An 8,488-nucleotide genomic window follows, 5' to 3' on the forward strand; every position below is an offset into this window, starting at 1 on the left:
ATAGAGAGTGTGTTAGAGTGAAGCGAGATAGAGAGTGTGTGTGTGTGAGCGAAGAGAGATAGAGAGAGTGTGTGAGTGAAGAGAGAGAGAGTGTATGAGTGTGTGTGAGTGAAGAGAGAGAGAGTGTGTGAGTGAAGAGAGATAGAGAGAGTGTGTGTGTGTGTGCATGAATAGAGATAGAGAGTGTGTGTGTACGAAGAGAGGTAGAGAGTGTGTATGTGAAGAGAGATAGAGAGAATGTGTGTGAAGAGAGATAGAGAGAGAGTGTGTGTGTGAATGAAGAGAGATAGAGAGAGTGTGTGTGTGTGTGCATGAATAGAGATAGAGAGTGTGTGTGTACGAAGAGAGGTAGAGAGTGTGTATGTGAAGAGAGATAGAGAGAATGTGTGTGAAGAGAGATAGAGAGAGAGTGTGTGTGTGAATGAAGAGAGATAGAGAGAGTGTGTGTGTGTGAAGAGAGATAGAGAGTGTGTGTGTGTGAGTGAAGAGAGATAGAGAGAGTGTGTGTGTGTGAGTGAAGAGAGATAGAGAGAGTGTGTGTGTATGAATAGAGATAGAGAGTGTGTGTGTATGAAGAGAGGTAGAGAGAGTAATTGTGAAGAGAGATAGAGAGAATGTGTGTGAAGAGAGATAGAGAGAGTGTGTGTGTGTGAATGAAGAGAGATAGAGAGTGTGTGTGTGTGAAGAGAGATAGAGAGTGTGTGTGTGTGAGTGAAGAGTGATAGAGAGTGTGTGTGTGTGAGTGAAGAGAGATAGAGAGAGTGTGTGTGTGTGAGTGAAGCGTGATAGAGAGTGTGTGTGTGAGTGAAGAGAGACAGAGAGACTGTGTGTGTGTGAGAAAAGAGAGATAGAGAGAGTGTGCGTGTGTGAGTGAGATAGAGAGTGTGTGTGTGAGTGAAGAGAGACAGAGAGAGGGTGTGTGTGTGTGAAGAGAGATAGAGAGGGTGTGTGTGAATGAAGAGAGATAGAGAGAGAGTGTGTGTGAGTGAAGAGTGATAGAGAGTCTGTGTGTGTGAGTGAAGAGTGATAGAGAGTGTGTGTGTGTGTGAGTGAAGAGAGATAGAGAGAGTGTGTGTGTGTGAGTGAAGGGAGATAGAGAGAGTGTGTGTGTGTGAGTGAAGAGAGATACAGAGAGTGTGTATGTGTGTGTGAGGAGAGATAGAGTGTGTGTGTGTGAGTGAGGAGAGATAGAGAGTGTGTGTGCGTGTGTGTGAGTGAAGAGAGATAGAGAGAGAGTGTGTGCGTGTGTATGAGTGAAGAGAGATAGAGAGAGAGGGTGTGTGTTTTTGAGTGAAGAGAGATAGAGAGAGATTGTGTGTATGTGGAGAGAGATGGAGAGAGTGTGTGAGTGAAGCTAGATAGAGTGTGTGTGTGTGTGAGTGAAGAGAGAGAGAGAATGTGTGAGTGAAGAGAGATAGAGAGTGTGTGTGTGTGCATGAATAGAGATAGAGAGTGTGTGTGTATGAAGAGAGGTAGAGAGAGTGTATGTGAAGAGAGATAGAGAGAATGTGTGTGAAGAGAGATAGAGAGAGTGTGTGTGTGTGAATGAAGAGAGATAGAGAGTGTGTGTGTGTGTGAAGAGAGATAGAGAGAGTGTGTGTGTGAGTGAAGAGTGATAGAGACTGTGTGTGTGTGAGTGAAGAGAGATAGAGAGAGTGTGCGTGTGTGAGTGAAGAGAGATAGAGAGTGTGTGTGTGTGTGTGTGAGTGAAGAGAGACAGAGAGAGGGTGTGTGTGTGTGAAGAGAGATAGAGAGAGTGTGTGTGTGTGAATGAAAAGAGATAGAGAGAGTGTGTGTGTGAGTGAAGAGTGACAGATAGTGTGTGTGTGTGAGTGAAGAGTGATAGAGAGACTGTGTGTGTGAGTGAAGCGTGATAGAGAGTGTGTGTGTGAGTGAAGAGTGACAGATAGTGTGTGTGTGTGAGTGAAGAGAGATAGAGAGACTGTGTGTGTGAGTGAAGCGTGATAGAGAGTGTGTGTGTGAGTCAAGAGAGACAGAGAGAGTGTGTGTGTGTGTGCATGAATAGAGATAGAGAGTGTGTGTGTATGAAGAGAGGTAGAGAGAGTGTATGTGAAGAGAGATAGAGAGAATGTGTGTGAAGAGAGATAGAGAGAGTGTGTGTGTGTGAATGAAGAGAGATAGAGAGTGTGTGTGTGTGTGAAGAGAGATAGAGAGAGTGTGTGTGTGAGTGAAGAGTGATAGAGACTGTGTGTGTGTGAGTGAAGAGAGATAGAGAGAGTGTGCGTGTGTGAGTGAAGAGAGATAGAGAGTGTGTGTGTGTGTGAGTGAAGAGAGACAGAGAGAGGGTGAGTGTGTGTGAAGAGAGATAGAGAGAGTGTGTGTGAATGAAGAGAGATAGAGAGAGTGTGTGTGTGAGTGAAGAGTGACAGATAGTGTGTGTGTGTGAGTGAAGAGAGATAGAGAGACTGTGTGTGTGAGTGAAGCGTGATAGAGAGTGTGTGTGTGAGTCAAGAGAGACAGAGAGAGTGTGTGTTTGTGAGTGAAGAGAGATAGAGAGTGTGTGTTTGAGTGAAGAGAAATAGAGAGTGTGTGCGTGTGTGAGTGAAGAGAGATAGAGAATGTGTATGTGTGTGAGTGAAGAGAGACAGAGAGAGCGTGTGTGTGTGAGTGAAGAGAGATAGTGAGAGCGTGTGTGTGAGTGACGAGAGATAGAGAGTGTGTGTGTGAGTGAAGAGAGATAGATAGACTGTGTGTGTGCATGAAGAGAGATAGAGAGTGTGTGTGAAGAGAGATAGAGAGAGTGTATGTTAAGAGAGATAGAGAGAGTGTGTGTGAAGAGAGACAGAGAGAGTGTGTGTGTGAATGAAGAGAGATCGAGAGTGTGTGTGTGTGTGTGTGTGAAGAGAGATAGAGCGAGTGTGTGTGTGAGTGAAGAGAGACAGAGAGAGTGTGTGTTTGTGAGTGAAGAGAGATAGAGAGAGTGTGTGTGTGAATGAAGAGAGATAGAGAGAGAGTGTGTGCGTGTGTATGAGTGAAGAGAGACAGAGAGAGAGGGTGTGTGTTTTGAGTGAAGAGAGATAGCGAGAGATTGTGTGTATGTGAAGTAGAGATGGAGAGAGTGTGTGAGTGAAGCTAGATAGAGAGTGTGTGTGTGTGAGTGAAGAGAGATAGAGAGTGTGTTAGAGTGAAGCGAGATAGAGAGTGTGTGTGTGTGAGCGAAGAGAGATAGAGAGAGTGTGTGAGTGAAGAGAGAGAGAGTGTATGAGTGTGTGTGAGTGAAGAGAGAGAGAGTGTGTGAGTGAAGAGAGATAGAGAGAGTGTGTGTGTGTGTGCATGAATAGAGATAGAGAGTGTGTGTGTACGAAGAGAGGTAGAGAGTGTGTATGTGAAGAGAGATAGAGAGAATGTGTGTGAAGAGAGATAGAGAGAGAGTGTGTGTGTGAATGAAGAGAGATAGAGAGAGTGTGTGTGTGTGTGCATGAATAGAGATAGAGAGTGTGTGTGTACGAAGAGAGGTAGAGAGTGTGTATGTGAAGAGAGATAGAGAGAATGTGTGTGAAGAGAGATAGAGAGATAGTGTGTGTGTGAATGAAGAGAGATAGAGAGAGTGTGTGTGTGTGAAGAGAGATAGAGAGTGTGTGTGTGTGAGTGAAGAGAGATAGAGAGAGTGTGTGTGTGTGAGTGAAGAGAGATAGAGAGAGTGTGTGTGTATGAATAGAGATAGAGAGTGTGTGTGTATGAAGAGAGGTAGAGAGAGTAATTGTGAAGAGAGATAGAGAGAATGTGTGTGAAGAGAGATAGAGAGAGTGTGTGTGTGTGAATGAAGAGAGATAGAGAGTGTGTGTGTGTGAAGAGAGATAGAGAGTGTGTGTGTGTGAGTGAAGAGTGATAGAGAGTGTGTGTGTGTGAGTGAAGAGAGATAGAGAGAGTGTGTGTGTGTGAGTGAAGCGTGATAGAGAGTGTGTGTGTGAGTGAAGAGAGACAGAGAGACTGTGTGTGTGTGAGAAAAGAGAGATAGAGAGAGTGTGCGTGTGTGAGTGAGATAGAGAGTGTGTGTGTGAATGAAGAGAGATAGAGAGAGAGTGTGTGTGAGTGAAGAGTGATAGAGAGTCTGTGTGTGTGAGTGAAGAGTGATAGAGAGTGTGTGTGTGTGTGAGTGAAGAGAGATAGAGAGAGTGTGTGTGTGTGAGTGAAGAGAGATACAGAGAGTGTGTGTGTGTGAGTGAGGAGAGATAGAGAGTGTGTGTGCGTGTGTGTGAGTGAAGAGAGATAGAGAGAGAGTGTGTGCGTGTGTATGAGTGAAGAGAGATAGAGAGAGAGGGTGTGTGTTTTTGAGTGAAGAGAGATAGAGAGAGATTGTGTGTATGTGGAGAGAGATGGAGAGAGTGTGTGAGTGAAGCTAGATAGAGTGTGTGTGTGTGTGAGTGAAGAGAGATAGAGAGTGTGTGTGTGTGCATGAATAGAGATAGAGAGTGTGTGTGTATGAAGAGAGGTAGAGAGAGTGTATGTGAAGAGAGATAGAGAGAATGTGTGTGAAGAGAGATAGAGAGAGTGTGTGTGTGTGAATGAAGAGAGATAGAGAGTGTGTGTGTGTGTGAAGAGAGATAGAGAGAGTGTGTGTGTGAGTGAAGAGTGATAGAGACTGTGTGTGTGTGAGTGAAGAGAGATAGAGAGAGTGTGCGTGTGTGAGTGAAGAGAGATAGAGAGTGTGTGTGTGAGTGAAGAGAGACAGAGAGAGGGTGTGTGTGTGTGAAGAGAGATAGAGAGAGTGTGTGTGTGTGAATGAAGAGAGATAGAGAGAGTGTGTGTGTGAGTGAAGAGTGACAGATAGTGTGTGTGTGTGAGTGAAGAGTGATAGAGAGACTGTGTGTGTGAGTGAAGCGTGATAGAGAGTGTGTGTGTGAGTGAAGAGTGACAGATAGTGTGTGTGTGTGAGTGAAGAGAGATAGAGAGACTGTGTGTGTGAGTGAAGCGTGATAGAGAGTGTGTGTGTGAGTCAAGAGAGACAGAGAGAGTGTGTGTGTGTGTGCATGAATAGAGATAGAGAGAGTGTGTGTATGAAGAGAGGTAGAGAGAGTGTATGTGAAGAGAGATAGAGAGAATGTGTGTGAAGAGAGATAGAGAGAGTGTGTGTGTGTGCATGAATAGAGATAGAGAGTGTGTGTGTATGAAGAGAGGTAGAGAGAGTGTATGTGAAGAGAGATAGAGAGAATGTGTGTGAAGAGAGATAGAGAGAGTGTGTGTGTATGAATGAAGAGAGATAGAGAGTGTGTGTGTGTGTGAAGAGAGATAGAGAGAGTGTGTGTGTGAGTGAAGAGTGATAGAGACTGTGTGTGTTTGAGTGAAGAGAGATAGAGAGAGTGTGCGTGTGTGAGTGAAGAGAGATAGAGAGTGTGTGTGTGTGTGAGTGAAGAGAGACAGAGAGAGGGTGAGTGTGTGTGAAGAGAGATAGAGAGAGTGTGTGTGAATGAAGAGAGATAGAGAGAGTGTGTGTGTGAGTGAAGAGTGACAGATAGTGTGTGTGTGTGAGTGAAGAGAGATAGAGAGACTGTGTGTGTGAGTGAAGCGTGATAGAGAGTGTGTGTGTGAGTCAAGAGAGACAGAGAGAGTGTGTGTTTGTGAGTGAAGAGAGATAGAGAGTGTGTGTTTGAGTGAAGAGAAATAGAGAGTGTGTGCGTGTGTGAGTGAAGAGAGATAGAGAATGTGTATGTGTGTGAGTGAAGAGAGACAGAGAGAGCGTGTGTGTGTGAGTGAAGAGAGATAGTGAGAGCGTGTGTGTGAGTGACGAGAGATAGAGAGTGTGTGTGTGAGTGAAGAGAGATAGAGAGACTGTGTGTGTGCATGAAGAGAGATAGAGAGTGTGTGTGAAGAGAGATAGAGAGAGTGTATGTTAAGAGAGATAGAGAGAGTGTGTGTGAAGAGAGACAGAGAGAGTGTGTGTGTGAATGAAGAGAGATCGAGAGTGTGTGTGTGTGTGTGTGTGTGAAGAGAGATAGAGCGAGTGTGTGTGTGAGTGAAGAGAGATAGAGAGAGTGTGAGTGAAGCGTGATAGAGAGTGTGTGTGTGAATGAAGAGAGACAGAGAGAGTGTGTGTGTGAATGAAGAGAGATAGAGAGTCTGTGTGTGAGTGAAGAGTGATAGAGAGTGTGTGTGTGTGAGTGAAGAGAGACAGAGAGAGGGTGTGTGTGTGTGAGTGCAGAGAGATAGTGAGAGTGTGTGTGTGAGTGAAGAGAGATAGAGAGTGTGTGTGTGAGTGAAGAGCAATAGAGTGTCTGTGTGATTGGAGAGAGATGGAGAGAGTGAGTGTGGGTATGTGTGTGAGTGAAGAGAGATAGAGAGAGTGTGTGTGTGTGTGAGTGAAGAGCGATAGAGTGTCTGTGTGATTGGAGAGAGACAGAGAGAGAGAGTGTGTGTGTGAGTGAAGAGAGATAGAGAGAGAGTGTGTGTGTGAGTGAAGAGAGATAGAGAGAGAGTGTGTGTGAGTGAAGAGAGATAGAGAGTGTGTGTGAGTGAAGAGAGATAAAGAGAGTGTGTGTGAGTGAAGGGAGATAGAGAGAGTGTGTGTGTGAGTGAAGAGATATACAGAGAGTGTGTGTATGTGTGCGTGAGGAGAGATAGAGAGTGTGCGTGTGTGTGAGTGAGGAGAGATAGAGAGTGTGTGTGCGTGTGTGTGTGAGTGAAGAGAGATAGAGAGAGTGTGTGCGTGTGTATGAGTGAAGAGAGATAGAGAGAGAGTGTGTGTGTTTGTGAGTGAAGAGAGATAGAGAGAGAGTGTGTGTATGTGAAGAGAGATGGAGAGAGTGTGAGAGTGAAGCTAGATAGAGAGTGTGTGTGTGTGAGTGAAGAGAGATAGAGAGTGTGTGTGAGTGAAGCGAGATAGAGAGTGTGTGTGTGAGCGAAGAGAGATAGAGAGAGTGTGAGCGAAGAGAGATAGAGAGAGTGTGAGTGAAGAGAGAGAGAGAGAGTGTGTGTGTGTGAGTGAAGAGAGATAGAGTGTGTGTGTGTGTGAGTGAGGAGAGATAGAGAGTGTGTGTGCGTGTGTGTGTGAGTGAAGAGAGAGCGAGAGTGTGTGTGAGTACGTGTGAATGAAGAGAGATAGAGAGAGTGTGTGTGTGTGAGTGAAGAGAGATAGAGAGAGTGTGTGTGTGAGTGAAGAGAGATAGAGAGAGTGTGTGTGTGTGCATGAATAGAGATAGGAGTGTGTGTGTATGAAGAGAGATAGAGAGAGTGTATGTGAAGAGAGATAGAGAGAATGTGTGTGAAGAGAGAGAGAGAGTGTGTGTGTGAATGAAGAGAGATAGAGAGTGTGTGTGTGAGTGAAGAGAGATAGAGAGTGTGTGCGTGTGTATGAGTGAAGAGAGACAGAGAGAGGGTGTGTGAGTCAAGAGAGACAGAGAGAGTTTGTGTATGTGAGTGAAGAGAGATAGAGAGAGTGTGTTTGAATGAAGAGAGATAGAGAGAGTGTGTGTGTGAGTGAAGGGTGATAGAGAGTGTGTGTGTGTGAGTGACGAGAGATAGAGAGTGTGTGTGTGTGTGTGAGCGAAGAGAGATAGAGAGTGTGTGCGTGAGTGAAGAGAGATAGAGAGTGTGTGTGTGAGTGAAGAGAGATAGAGCGTGTGTGTGTGAGTGAAGAGAGATAGAGAGAGTGTGCGTGTATGAGTGAAGAGAGATAGAGAGTGTGTGTGTGTGTGAGTGAAGAGAGACAGAGAGAGGGTGTGTGAGTCAAGAGAGATAGAGCGTGTGTGTGTGAGTTAAGAGAGATGGAGAGTGTGTGTGAGTGAGGAGAGATAGAGAGAGAGTGTGTGAGTGAAGAGAGGTAGAGTGTGTGTGAGTGAAAAGAGAGAGAGTGTGTGTGTGAGTGAAGAGAGATAGAGAGAGTGTGTGTGTGTGAGTGAAGAGAGATAGTGAGACTGTGTGTGTGCATGAAGAGAGATAGAGAGAGTGTGTGTGTGTGAAGAGAGATAGAGAGAGTGTATGTGAAGAGAGGTAGAGAGAGTGTGTGTGAAGAGAGATAGAGAGAGTGTGTGTGTGAATGAAGAGAGATAGAGAGTGTGTGTGTGTGTGTGTGAAGAGAGATAGAGCGAGTCTGTGTGTGAGTGAAGAGAGATAGAGCGTGTGTGTGAGTGAAGAGAGATAGAGAGTGTGTGTGTGTGAGTGAAGCGTGATAGAGAGTGTGTGTGTGAGTGAAGAGAGATAGAGAGAGTGTGTGTTTGTGAGTGAAGAGAGATAGAGAGAGTGTGTGTGTGAGTGAAGAGAGATAGAGAGTGTGTGCTTGTGTGAGTGCAGAGAGATAGTGAGAGTGTGTGTGTGAGTGAAGAGAGATAGAGAGTGTGTGTCTGAGTGAAGAGAGATAGAGCGTGTGTTTGTTTGTGAGTGAAGAGAGATGGAGAGTTTGTGTGAGTGAAGAGAGATAGTGAGAGTGAGTGTGAGTATGTGTGTGAGTTAAGAGAGATAGAGAGAGAGTGTGTGTGTGTGAGTGAAGAGAGATAGAGTGTCTGTGTGATTGGAGAGAGATAGACAGAGAGAG

The sequence above is a fragment of the Chiloscyllium plagiosum genome, unplaced genomic scaffold (genome assembly GCF_037043375.1).
Source record: "Chiloscyllium plagiosum isolate Xiang-an unplaced genomic scaffold, Cpla_swu_hap1 HiC_scaffold_36, whole genome shotgun sequence".
Classification (NCBI taxonomy): Eukaryota; Metazoa; Chordata; class Chondrichthyes; order Orectolobiformes; family Hemiscylliidae; genus Chiloscyllium; species Chiloscyllium plagiosum.